Here is a 15,333-nt window from a genome sequence, read left to right as displayed (position 1 = left end):
CCACTAATATTATTGTAATATATGACAACAAAGCCCTTACTGTACAATAATGTGTCATCTTGATGTTCCTATAACAGAAACTGAATTATCAGAGCAGAAGTCGCAAGCTTCAAAAAAGAAAATCTGAAATAATATGACTTGAAAAACAACTCCTCAGTCATCGTTAATGGGGCAAAGCTGGAAGAAGTTTTGTTCCATCCTCATTGTCTGATTATCTTCCTTTAACATCACAATAAAACAGAGATAACATCACATTTTTTTGTTTTTAAGAATCTGTTCACTTTTAAAGTCCTTCTTAGTCTATTTTCGCTTGTCTCAGTGATTTGCAAAAGACGCGACCACTAATGAAATAAGTCATTATATCATATTTTCTTTGTCTGAAACAACTTTTATTTATGAGAAGAACATTAAAATTATGTGTTTCTTTTGCTCTTTTTGTCATTAAAAGCTGTTTACTGCTTTCACAGAACCCTTGGATACTTTCACACAATCTTCTACTTTGTAATATTTTTGTTAGAATGAAAGAAAAATAATAAAAAAGGAATTAAAGAAAAAAAAGGTAACATGAGTAAAAAGCTGAAATGACCCTTGAACACAACATGACCATTATGACATTAGAAGGATAAAACTCTCTACTTGATGTACCATTCACCTCACAGTATTTATTACTGAAGACAATGCTTTGTACCAGTAATGAATTAGTGAAAATTAAAATGTATTATGCTCAAGATTGGATAAGTTATTAAAAAGAGTTCTGACAATAAAGCAGGGACCTAACAAGAGCGAAATGAGAAACAACGGAATGAGATTAATTCTGTTGATAGTTAGGTATCTGTTTTATTTCTTGGTAATCTCAGATAACTTATTTGAGATTGCCAGCGGCCTTTAGTAACAGAAATAAAATAAAACTGGTAATGCACTAATTTAATTCTTAAGTCTAAGACTATTTTCCTTTAATAACTTATTTTAGAATTACGCTACTCTAAAACAGAAGACCAAAATTATAGTTAAATTAATCTCATTTAAATAAACTAGCTTAAACAACAACGTTTTAAAAGCATCGCTTATTTACTGAATGCAATGAATTCACCAGCTTTGGAAAATACAGCATTAGTTACAATACGATTTGAATCAAAATATGTGATTAGAGTTAATGCCTGAACTGAATCAAGAATGGTGAAAAGATATCCTTGGTGTTGGTTCTTCATAGCGGGTTGAATAATAACAAACATACTTCCGATCACTACCCATTTGACGCTATGGGGAATCGTATCACAATCTTCAGTCCAAGAATGTTTTTATTTCCAACATTTCGTTTTTGGTTAATGTCCTACGTAACATCCTTAGGACTTTTTGTTCTATGTGTCTTTACAACTTGTGCAATGTAGTCCATCCCAGATTTGTCACTATAACATCACTGATTATTATGAATCAAGACAAAGCCTGACTTTTTATATTTCAGTTAGGTTGTACAACTGTTTTTAACACCACACGAGTATACTGAGTGTATTATTCACCTTAGGCTCTTTGCAACATTACCTGGGCATAGTTGTCTTCTCAGTTGTGATGTAATAAATTCTGGTGATTTCTTTTATATTTTTCATTTTTACAGCAAAGCCAAATTTGGATATCTGTTGTGTCTACAGCGAAGAATCTGACCTTGGATCTTAGTGTTGTAACCGTAAACTTACCGCCGTCAGATAGAGTGCTGAATATATTTAGGAAGGAAATTATTTCATCACCTAGAGAAAACAAGAGAATGTTACAAATATTAAGTTACAGGCAATTTATTTTCTCCTTTGTAAGTAAAAAAAACCCAAAAAACTATATTGTTTAAAATGTTTTAATTGATTTAATTTAACTAAAATATTATGTAAAGCTTTTAAATTACGTTGTTACTCAGAAGGTAAACAGGAGTGGAGAGTAGGAAGTAGTTATCAAAAGCTAATGATATTGCGTTTGTTTCAGGTCTATTTAGAGTTAATTGCATTATCGTCCAGAAGATGGTTGCTCTGGTATTTATAGCCTAACCGTGTAGATGCAAAATTTCAGTGCTATTGAATCATGAAACTGAAAAATATATTTTTGTTTCGGTGATTTATACAAAAAGTTAAGGCACATAAAAATTCAATACGAATAAAATGACTAAAATACAATTGTCATTTGCTAATTTCATGGGTAGAATTCCTAAACTTTTTAAATACAAAGAAAAATAATGTGTGCTGTCTACCTTTCCCTGTTTATTTTTTCATTGTAACTGAAGTGTCAGAATTTGCACAATGATTTTAAAAGTGTCATTTAAATATGTGGATATTTTGTGCTGTTTCAAAGCATAAAAAACATTAATATATACAAGTAGATATGTAAATTAATGTTGGTGCACTTACAGCATTTTCTTAAACTAATGATAGCATTGAGAATAGATTTTAGTTGATATCGGTACAGTTTACACTTAAGTTTTTCCGCTGAAGTTATACAATATTTTAGTAGAATTATTAACTCTGAAGTTAATCTGCTGAAATTTAATGGTTTGTGATGTTCGAAACCTATATACGTTCCTGGTTAAATATCCATAGTTTTCAGAATAATAAGCGTTTATTACAGTTAAAAATTCCGAGGTTTATAATATATTAACTGAAGTAAACTAATCTCATAAATCTGTCTCTCCGTGTTGCATTGGTTACTTTGTATAAGATCGGGAGGAGAGTTTTATAGAAATTTCCAATAAGGCAACATTACTTTTATATACATACATATATATACTTTGTTGACTCTTAATCACCTCTAGATTTTGAGTTGTTGTGCAATCTAAATATTTTACTCTCAGTACATAAAATATCATGCAATAAACTCAGTAAAATCCAATCATACTGCCCCCAGTGGCTCAGCGGTATGTCTGCGGACTTCCAACGCTAAAAATCAGGTTTTAATACCCGTGGTGGATAGAGCACATATAGTCCATTGTGTAGTTTTGTGCTTAATTCAAAACAAAAAAAATCTAATCATGCTGTAAAATTAAGTTTTCTTGACATTTTAATGGGTAAAAGGCATATAATTTTTATGACCTCAAACATTGGCTGTATTGCATTAGTATAAGATTCCAAACGTATTGTCTGTATATGCTATTAGTTTTTGATACAATTGTCGTGTAACTTTTATGCGTTCAATTTTCTAGAACATGCGAGAAGTCTCTGGAATAAGTATAAAATGGACGAAGTTAAACGCCTCTTTCTCAGTTGTCTCTCACTCACTCAGTTGATCATTGCACTTCCCTGTGTGCACAGTCGAAACAAATTTCGATTTTTATTTGCATTGTACCCACGATATGATCAAATTCTGCAAAATTTTGTTTTTGAAGTGTTTTAATTTCTCCACATAAATTATGTAGTTTTAGAAGATCCTTTCAAACCCTAGCTTCTTCCACTTCAAGTAAAGTCCAAAAGTACAAAAGTTCTGCTACATTTGTGTAAAATGTATAAGAGTTTCACGAAGGAAAAACTACCGTACACAAGGCAAATTCAGCTTACTACCACTATTTTGAGCGTAAAATTGATGACAAAGAAAACATTGGGCTCCACATGTGTGTTGTACAGTTTGCTCATCTTGTTTGACACAATGGCTAAATAAGAAGAAATATGGTGTTAGCTTAAACATAATGTAAGTAACTGTAGTTTCTGGATATTAAGGCAAAACTAAACAACACGTTAAATATCCAGACATTGCTCCTGCGATAAAACCAGTACCTCATGGGGATGGTCTTCCAGTACTATATTCGTCAATGAATTGGGAAACAAAAGAATTTCCTGCAAATAAGACAATGAATAAGTTTCAAACTCTTTATTTAGTAATTTTATCTTGTGGCTCCTCAGCATAAACTACCTCATTTTATCACATAAGAAGAGCCAAATGATCTGATTCGTGACTTGTCTATCAGACCAACATCTGGAAATTTATTAACTCCAGGAAAAATGCTTCAGTTTAATAAAGCCACCATCAAAGTCTTGCTTCTCACTACAGGATGCAAGACACTTTGTATTTCTCTACAAATGTTGATGCACAAATGGAAGAATTAGATACTGAACCTCGTCCTCAAGAATGGGTACTTTTTTTGATTCTTCTGAAATTAGTATAAAAGCTGTACTTTTGTACAATGAAAACATTAAGCCTTTGATTCTTGTTTTTCATCCTGTGAACATGAAAGTAAGCATGCAGATTGTACTTAAGACCATCAAATATGATCACAATAAGTGATCTAAAAGTTTTAGCACTCCTGCTAGGCCTGCAGAGTGGCCATACCAAACATTATTGTTTTTTGTGTTTCTATTTCTAAAAAGAAGGAATGGTCAGTGAGAGAGAATTACATATCATAAAAAACAAACAAACATTGAGTATCAATCTTCAGTGAATTATGAAAATGTCTTTCTGCCCTGCTTCATATTAAATCAGGACTCATGAAGAATGAAATGACAAGTTTTCCAAACTCAGTGAAGTAAAAATAAAAGAAAGTATCTTTATTTGGGAAGTTCTGACGGAATACGATTTTGGAACAGTAGTCAGTCAGAGAAGAATTTCCTGCTTGGAAATTATTCAAACCTGTTGTCAAAATTTTTTTAGTAAATCATAGAGATGAAAACTATGCTGTGATGACTGATAATATGCTCAAGAACTACAGAAAAATAGGGTATAGTATGTCACTAAAGATACACTTATTACACTCTCATTTAGATTTCTTTTCGAATTACTTATGTATAGTGAGTGCTTCCACTAAAATATTTCTATAACAGAATATATGTGGATAGATATATAACGGTAAGATAAACCTGAGGGGTCGTTTGAAGTTTCTCCGGGGGTCACGTAAGGTTTGGGAATTATTAGAAAAATCACGGAGCAGTTTATAGTTTTTGTGGCAAGTGCATGTAACTGTCCACCAATGAGAAACACGCTAAAGTGCGGCAGTTGAACCGCGTCGAGATTCTTGTTGCGCAACCACCTGTCTAATTTTGAGTAAACTTTTCATATATTACAACGTTTTGAATTGCCTAAATCTTTTAACTATATAATATTAATACATCGAACTTAAAATTTAAATATCAAAGTTTCCATCGTATTTAGTATATTTTCTCATTATATATATGTATATATTATATCAACCCTCACACTGAGTGAATAAGTAGGTTTTGTATGATGTTTAGTAATTCCATAGATTTTGCATTTGTTTAGCACTTGTAGCATTTCTCAAGGTTATTTATTTGTAACATTTTCAATAAATTAGGATCTTTATATAGTTTTGTTTTATTTTACCTTTACGCAAAGTTCACCATTACAAAAAATTATTATAGGGGTCACGGTAATACCGTGGAGAGTCTCAGGGGATAAGACGATGAAAAAGGTTAAAAACCACTGAGTTAGACAGATGTGAAGGCGAACCCTGAATACAATCAGGCTAATGTGATCATATAATTACAATATGAGGAAGTATCAGCTTTGTGTTGACTTGAAATTAATAGAGCATGAATCTATCACAACAAAGCCGAAGTATAAACAGGAATTAATGATACCCTGTTCGTAAAAGTTAATTTTAAGATTACCAAGAATGTCCACATTGAATTTTATTGACTTTATAGATATATTTTCTGAACTACTTATGCATCAAACAATTTGTGGTTCGAAGATTTTATTGGCTCTATGATCTATAAATAATAATAAAAAAGAAAAACCAACAAATTTTGTAATTAACCTCATTGATTACATTTCGAGGTTCTCTATGTATCCTTAACTAGAAAATGAATAAATAGAAAGTTTACTCAATATTTTAATCGATTCTTTAAACTGTATATTGTAACAGACAGAACTTAAAATTACTTAATATGTGAATAGAACACTGAATAGGGTACTCGACTCGTAGTCTGAGGGTTGCGGGTTCAAATCTCCATCATATCAAACAAACAAACCTTTCAGCCGTGGTAAATCCTACTATTCGTTGGTTAAAGATTATCCCAAAGGTTTGGCAGTTGGTGACGATGACGAGCGGCTTTCCTTATATGCTAAATTAGGGACACCTAGCGCAGATACCTCTCGTGTAGCTTTGCATGAAATTAGCAATATATGAGAAAATAATAAAAAAGAGATGATATAAACCTTCTATATCCATCTCACTGATAATAGAGTCAGTAAACGTAGCACAGAAGTCTGCAAGGCTTGGGTGTTAAAATATTCAAATAGTTAATTAATTCAGTTTATAATGGGAATAGAGAGATAATACAATCGAGTGGATAACGTAGCAGACTTCCATAAATGAGACCAATGACTGAATGTCGTCCACTACTAACACAGAAACAGTTCGAAATGGACGTTAAAATTTAGCAACCAGAACACAGGGTAAAAATAAAAATGTTAGCAATAGATATCTATTTATAACAAAATAAAATAATTAGACATATATGATTCTTTACACTACTAAACATGGAGGCCCGGTTACGGCATTCGACTCGTAATCTTAGGGTCGCGGGCTTGAATCTCCATCGCGCCAAACATGCTCGCCCTTTCAGCCATGGGAGTGTTATAATGTGACGATCAACCCCACTATTCGTTGGTAAAAGAGTATCCCAAGAGTTGGCGGTGGGTGGTAATTATTAGTTGCCTTCCCTTTAGCCTCACACTGCTAAGTTACGAACGACTAGCGCAGACAGTTCTCGTGTAGTTTTTCTCGAAATTCAAAAACCAAACTTGTGTTTTGTGCGATGATTTTATTTGCGGACTATTGTTCTGCAATACAGTTTCTAATGCAAGTTTTTTACGTAGTAGTCGGTATTCAATGTTGTAAGCGAAGAAATAATAATAAATAATAAGATTTAGATAAGCGTATGAGCGAGCATTGATGTTGATCGACAGAACCTTGCCACAAGTACTTGAGAACGTAGGTAGTTAAAGTGCTTGATTTACATAATGCAAGTCGAATACCATAATTTTTACATGAACAAGGATGTATTTAAGACTTATATTCTCTTAGAAGGAGAGAACGGGAACTTCAGAAAAATATATTTTAGGCGATTGCTCAGTTGCAATAAACGAAAATTAGAATATTTTTTCGAAACGTGAAACTTTTCTATGTTTAACTCTAATATTAAGTTTAAGGGTAATTTTTCTTTAAGTGTTGTTAGCTTTTCAATCTATTTCTCAGTTTCGATTTCCTTACAACCGCTACTACTAATTTTTATCAAGATGTAATGGTTTTAGAAAGAAACAAACATTACTAGAATGTGAAGTATACTATGAAGCCCATTGATAACCAGGTCAATGAAGTATATATAGTACCGATTATACTGATTACCAGAAAAGTGAAGTGTAATACGGAGTTTATCCATTGATGACCATGTAAGTGGTGCGTAGAAACAAATCCACTGGTAGGTAAGTCAGTGAAGTATAATATCAAATCCATTAAACCTTTTATTTAATAAATAACTTTCACGTCAATATTTTCTGTATTTGCATGAAATGTAATAAGGAATTTATTATTTAACACTTTATGATATACCTAGTATCTCTAACGATATGTTAAATACGTAGTTTAAGCTATTTTCAATGCAGAACTGTGTTGTCTGTATTTTTAAATTTCTATGAGTTTATTTTTAACCCATAATTTCGAAGTATTTACCCGTTAAAATCACGTATTTTGTGCTAATATTTCAGGAATGCTATTGGTGTCGCCAGGTACTGCCTTTCAGTTACACTAAAACTGACATAAACAGTAAAAGATAATAAATAGTGAATTAGCGATGTTAAATTACTATTTACAACAAGAATCAGTGACAAAATAAAAATTGAATAATCCATGACTTTCTATACTTTTTTCTAAAACTGTATCATCCACTAACTATCAATATTTTTTGTATAGCACATTTTAATTTTCTAAAATAACCTTCAAACATTTATTCAAATCTACAGATCAAGTAATGATAACTATATAAAACAAACCGTACTCTATTTGTTCGCTTTTACAGAATGTGTTTGAAGAGATCTGCAAATACTTTTGATTTCTGAATCATGGTTGGAACACAGATAAGAAGACAATAATGCTGTTGAAATGTAATTAAGGGTCACGAAATAATAAAAAAATTATAAATAACTATGACATTAAACACAAAGTTTGTCATGAAGCGAAACACACACAAAATAACTCATTTAAGAATTCCTAAGTCTCTTCACTGTAAACTTCCAACATCCATTGCAAACTATGATTAGGGTATCAGGAGAAAGTCACAGACCTTGAACACATTCAACTTAAACATTCCACTATACACTCTACCAAATAGTTTTTACGTCGAAAGAAGTTTCAACTTGTTACAAATTGTCAATAGTGGAGTGTTTTTACAAATCATGGATAAAAACTTTAACATCTCTGAAATTACTACTAAAAATGACAAATAAATAAATTACAAAGGCTTCTCTTGTGAATGAAAATATCTCAGCACTGTTGTGACTTAGTTTGCTATCCGATCTAGAAACTCTCCATTAGTTGAATGCAAGGCTAAGCTTGAAAATACAATTCGCACTTTTGCAGAACAACAACAATAACGAAAAGTAAATTAAAATACGAGAAGTGACTGACGATCGCTGTGAGGAAGCTGAAATTAACATTAAACACAGTTGTTTCATGTTCTTTCTTATAATTTTTAGGTTTCTTGAGGTTACGAAATATTGTGAACTCAATGGCTCAGTTAGATAAATTTTGTTAGATCTTCGATATTATTAATTAGAAAAAGAGTATCCGAGTCTTACTTAACTTCGTAAATCTTATGAACACTTCGATCAGATGGTGATAGTGTTGTTATGGTTTTTGACGAAAACACTTATCATAAAAATGATATAAATTATTTGCTACTGATCTTGTTCTAACAAAGGAAAAAAAAGTTAAATATTTGTTCAACTTAAAGAAGAAAGATCAAATAAATGGTAATTTGTATCAGTTTTCAAGGCGTACGGTTTACTTTATGAAACAAAGTAGTCTTAGATATTGTGCTCTGAGTATCCAATAATAAATATATTTCAAATTAACTACTTTAATAATGCAATTCGATGCATAAATTACCAACCATACTGTCGCTTATATAACTTCTTTAAGCCCTTTAAACATTTTAATCATCCAATGCTTTCTTATTTCTTAAACTTGTTATTACTGGATTCTTTTAGTTGTTTTTCTTATTAATAGAGCACACTAATTTACTTTTTCTACAACAGAGTTATTTATAAAATGACTAATGTTTTATTATGTTGTGGCTTATTTGCCAAAAGATACTGTGTTAAGTAAATGAAACTAATCATTTTCTCCTGAACTCTGAATTTTAAACGTAATTAAATTTCAGTTTGTGGACAGGGCACCTCTGTTACCTACTGTGTAATTTGGTTAGTATATTATTCCCTATTTCTTTTAGGAATAGATAACTTGTGAATTAAATGAAACTCTTAAAAATATTAATTTCCTGTTTTATAAAAAAAATAAATAATAGACCTCTTTGTTGCATACATCTTTACACAAAATGTTGTTGCATAAGAGAGAAATAAATGGTCTTAAATTGAAATATTAAATAACCAAAACAAAAATGGTTAGTGAAAAAATGGAAACACAATTTCTTAAATAACATTTATTTGTTTGTTGTTAAGCACAATGAACTATCTGTGCTATGCCAACAGATAGTATAAGTAACCCGGCTGTCTAAAGGTTTTTAAGTCCTAATACTTCATGCTAAACCATTAGGAGTGGGACAATATCATTAGCGATTTACATCTGTAAGTTCAAATTAATTTTAAATTATTTCGAGCAAGATACAATAGCTCAATGATCAATACTTTTACTTTCTGTTAAACACAATAAACTATACTTTTAATTCTGTTCAGTACCAGAAGTTATTTCTTTACATTTTGTTCATCACAATGAACTGTACTTTTCCACTTGGCCCGGCATCTCCAAGTGTGTTAAGGTGTTCGACTCGTAATCTGAGGGTCGCGGGTTCGAATCCCGGTCGCACCAAACATGCTCGCCCTTTCAGCCGTGGGGCATTATAATGTGATGGTCAATCCCACTATTAGTTGATAAAAGAGCAGCTCAAGAGTTGGCGGTGAGTGGTGATGACTAGCTGTCTTCCCTCTAGTTTTACACTGCTAAACTAGGGATGGCTAGCGCGGATAGCCCTCGAGTAGCTTTGTGCGAAATTTAGATCAAACAAACTTTCCCATTTTGTTCAATCTGGTATTCTGATACAAATCTAGTGCAAATATTTCTGCATAAAATTTATTTGTTGGTAACCGTTGTAAAAATTCTGAACAAACACCTGAATGCATTTTTGTTTGTTAATTTAGTGCTAATATTGAAGACTGTATTTATGTCAGAGGGTTAATACAAAACGACTAATAAGCACTACTAATCTTAACAAAGGTATTAATGTTTCTGGGAGAAACATTTATGTCAGAGGGTTAATACAAAACGACTAATAAGCACTACTAATCTTAACAAAGGTATTAATGTTTCTGGGACTTGAGGAAGAGAAGATTAAATGTGATGAAAGTCTTTCCTATTTTTCCTGAATACAACCAAAGTATACATTTATGAGCCTAAAGAAAGGTGGACAAAAAAATGCACTATAGTTGCTACAAGAATTATTATGTTTTATTATTTATTTCGATATTATTTATTTGTTTGAATTTAAGTACAAAGCTATACAAAGAGCTATTTGTGTTCTGCGCACCACAGGTATCGAAACCTGGTTTTTACCTCTGTAACACTACAGAGATGCCGCTGTACCACTGGAGAATCAATCGCCTTCAACATACCAAACTGCCTTTGTAATGCAGCGCCATCTGTTAATCTTTTTTTTCATAAGATAAATCAGCGATTAACTTCTTGGCATTATATTCTATTCATCTTCATAGAAAGGAAATATTAATTAACACAAATGGTCATTGTATTTTCTTGGACCAAATTAAGTGGCTGATGACAACCAAATGTTAATAAAAAATAAAAAATAGGATGACGGGAACTAGAAAATACATAGCGTTTCTCATTTTAGGTTTAAATATTTTAAATCGTTAGTTACTGTGAAAACAATGCGTGATATAAAGAATATGAAGACGAAGATTTTCCAAACGTCATCCACCATACCAGTATTTCTACAACACACAGTTATTGCCCATTAACTAAATTTTATTCAAGGTAAATAGCTCTTAAAACTAATAGATGGCGCTACGATACATTGTTATTCTTGATATCATAGTAGCAAAAATTACGTACAGTTACCATCTAACAGTCTTCCTTGTACAGTGGAAGTTCCTTAACCTCTACACTAATATTCCACATTATTAAAGAACTAGAAACTCTAAAACCTTTCTCACCCATTAAAATCTTGATTAGTAACTGATCTTGTTAGCCTTGTCTTAACTTTGAATTAATAACGAACATTACCTTCAGGTTAACGGTACTACAGTGGGTAACGAAACTATTCCCAATTATGCCATTATTTTATGAGTCACATTAAAAGCCAACCTGAACAGTTAAGCTGTGTGACACCTCATACACTGAAACGTTAAATAGATAACGTACTTTTTAATTTGGACAGCTGGTTTCCAACCACTTAAAGAATTTATCTCATATATAAACTTTTACAAAACAATCAAGTTTACCTATGATTACTTCCTTACCTAAATTAACGTTATTAACATCACTGTCTTTATAGATGACGGAACTTACATGCCAACGTGTTCAAAACTCTTGAAACAAATCACAATAGCTTCAATAATAAAGTCCCCCGCTGGTACAGTGGTAAGTCTACCGAGTTACAACACCAAAATCAGGGGCTTCGATTTCCCTCGGTGGACTAGCAGATATCCCGATGTGGCTTTGTTATAAAAAAACGCACCACACTTAATAATAAAAGCTGTCACACCGCTCTGAACATCCCCAAGTCATTTTTGTACCCAAGCTTTTGTTTGAGGACAAATAGTTTCAAACCGAAATTCTTATTACAGTATTTTATTTCCAGTAAACGGAACATTACCTATAATCAAGTTCTTAGAATTAAAAAAAATGCAGATAAAACAGACATAAAACATACGAAGCTGATGCTCGGAAACCGGTAGCAATAAAAACAGGAATTCGTGATTATAGGACATCATTTTGTTTCTATATATATTCTGTTTGATTAATCCTCTATTCTAATAAATGGCCAATGTCTGCCCCTTTGTGTTTCTTTATAGTCAAAGTTTATCAATCCTATTTGAGTTGGACCTCTCAGACAATATTACTGTGAGTTAGGAATCTGTGCAAGATAGTCATTGATTTACGTATAGATAAAGTTTGTTTATAACCTATACTCCAAAACCACAAAGCTTTATTAATTTTAATTGTATGATATGTTTTGTACTTCAAGTTAATGTACTATAGAAAATCATCAACGGTAAGAGTGACTATTTTATATAATTTTTTCTTTGTATTTGAGTTGTTTTATGATGAGCATTTAGAAAAGGACAAAAATATTTTCCGCCTTACTCAGGTTTTAATCCTACTTGTTGATAGATGAGATAGGTGAAAGATAGTTTTCCGTCCGCGTTACGAAGTTTCCGCCATATAGAGGGCCTTTTTATAAGAGAAATCTTAAGATAATGCTGCAAAATTTTAATATTTCCGTCTTGTTCAGGTTTTCGCCCTATGCAGTTTCCGGCTTACAAAGGTTTTACTGGTATAATTTTTATTAACAATAAGAAAAATGCATCGTCACTGGTATATGTGTGTTTTTCTTATAACAAAGCCACATCAAACTATCTGCCGAGTCCGCCGTCATCACATATATACGGAAGAAAACTTTTAAATTCATTTCACAACGAAAGACAGTCCTATACAGATTATAATTAACATTTACAGTAACATTTACATGTTTCCTGGATGTGTAGCTGTTGTTACAGTACTTTAGTCTTATAGATTCAGAGTTCACCTTGGCAGTTTAACTTACCATTATAACTGTAATTTACATCCACCATTTAATCCAATGAAAAAGTGTAAGGAATGCTCTGTATTATTTCTGAAATGTTTTACAACTGACAATACGTAACTAAATCGTCCTTATTTTTACATTCAGTTGAATAATTACATGATCTGTTCATTGCCATAACCTATTTCCGTTTGTTACATTATAGTATATTTCGTACAGCTTTCGATAGCTTGCGTTCCGTTCACATTTGTGTAAATTATGCTGTTTACAATTTCAAAACAAGAAGTTCTAACTTAAGTGGCAATGAACCACTGCGTGTTCTTGTGTTTTTTCCGGTTACAAGTTATTTAAATTTATTCAATACGTAGTAGTAGCCGGTTGTAGGATAACATGTATTTCTTCTCCAGGAATTACGCCAACCCTTAATTTTCTGATACATTTCAACGTTACAAATATATTTTATAATTGCAGAACAGGAAAACTGCGTTCCAAAAGTGCCGTAAACAAACATTCCAGAAGGGGTCACTTTTAGGTGCCATCTGAACGTGAATCACACCTCTTCATGTGATTTGCAACAAATCGGTCAAGACTTTAATACATAGACACAAGCCACAGATGATGACCACAGGCAAGGAGAATGAACATGCAAGTTTGATATAAGATGTGTTTGTGTAAGGTGAAATTAAAAGACCTGTAGTTTGTATTATATTAAGATGACGGAAAAAAACCCTGAACATATTGTATTTTTGAATAAATTTTAAAACTGACCTTGCATGATCTCAATGATAAAATATCAAGGTAGGCCCACGATACCTCTTTTCATATAATTTACAAGTACTTTTGCTTATCTTTCCAGTTTGTGAGTTATTTGTCTTTGATGGATTTCTGAACTTCCTGGCATAAGTTGCTCTTCAGATTACATCGATTCGTTCAATTTCTAACTACGAAAAATTATGGTAAAATGTTCATATTAAAGTTAAGAAGAATAGTATACGTTCAAAATCACTGAACTTATTTATAAAAAATTCATATATACTTGTATCTTTCACTGCTAATAAAAGCACTTACGTTTATTTGTCATATTTTGTAAAGTTATTTTCGTTATAGGTATGGATTTAATATATAGCATGGTTTGTGCAGAACTCTGCCGTTTGCCCCCCGCTAGTACAGCGGTATATCTCTGGATTTACAACGCTAAAATCAGGGGTTCGATTCCCCTCGGTGGGCTGAGCAGATAGCCCGATGTGGCTTTGCTATAAGAAAAACAAAAACAAACAAACTGTGCCGTTGTATTTAAGAAACGTTTTCAAATTGTATTAGGGGACTCAGTAAAATTGTTTTTTTTAATTTTAAAACAATATATTATACTTTTATAATTGAATTGTAGTTAAATTCTATGTGTAAGGTAGTCATTTGAATTAGTTTGTTACAAAAACGTATTAAAGACCTGTTATATGTGCAAATAAAAACACTGTAACTTTATATCTAATTAAATAAATTTGATTGATAAACATATTAAAATGAATACAACTTGGGTACTTGATAATTAAGGCATAATTTTTACAGTTATTTTAAAACACTATTTTTTTGCAAAGAATAATATACAGATATCATATTAAAAAACAAATTTGATTACTTATGTAAAGTATCCATTTGTTTGATAGATCATTGGGGTAGATTTTCAACCAGAAACTCCGTGTGATAAACTGGCTTAGAATATATTTTTGTTCTACAAGTTTATCGAAAAAGAATGCTAACATACTACACGATGACGAGAAACCCATTTGAAGTGAAAATATATTCTCAAGACGGCTGGTATGGGTATTAAAATTTTATTAAAATAAAGTACCGAACAACTTTTCGACCTTCTTAACTCAACTTCAGGTTTAAAGAGAGGGTTGCAAAAGTTTTAATACCATTACCATTTTTGTTGTATATTTCAACATATACGAATTAATTTAGGATAGAAATATACATGTCAGCCATTAACTGGTTCGGTAATAGTAGTTCCTTGCACTGTTAACAAACCTAACAGGTTGACATGAAACAGAATGAGCACTTTTCATCTGTGCTGTATAAATGAGCTATGATGTACTGAATGTCACGTTACATGTTGCAGGTGGCTTAAGAGTTTTCTTTGAAATTCCTAAAATAATTATTTTGGTTAAAAACCACTTACGCATATTCTCTGACTGGTTGCAACATCACAATTACTGCACTCAAGGAACTTTCTCAGTGATATATGAGAGGGAATGTGTGTGTGTGTGTGTAGCTTTGCGCGAAATTCCGGAAAACCATCAAATAAGCATGTATATGTGTGTATGTTTTTCTTATAGCAAGGCCACATCGGGTTATC

The 15,333-nt window shown here is 32.0% G+C and overlaps 1 long non-coding RNA gene across 1 annotated transcript in view; it reads left to right on the top strand.

The window, feature by feature from the left end:
• Nucleotides 1-13,977, top strand: part of LOC143248342 (uncharacterized) — a 50,955-nt gene extending 36,978 nt beyond the window's left edge. The window contains exon 3 of the long non-coding RNA XR_013026924.1: nucleotides 13,449-13,977. This is a non-coding gene — a long non-coding RNA (uncharacterized LOC143248342). The remainder of the gene's footprint in view (nucleotides 1-13,448) is intronic.
• Nucleotides 13,978-15,333: the final 1,356 nt, after the last annotated feature.

The sequence above is a fragment of the Tachypleus tridentatus genome, chromosome 4, assembly GCF_004210375.1.
Source record: "Tachypleus tridentatus isolate NWPU-2018 chromosome 4, ASM421037v1, whole genome shotgun sequence".
In the NCBI taxonomy this organism is placed as follows: domain Eukaryota; kingdom Metazoa; phylum Arthropoda; class Merostomata; order Xiphosura; family Limulidae; genus Tachypleus; species Tachypleus tridentatus.
This window is presented reverse-complemented; position numbering and strand designations above follow the sequence as displayed.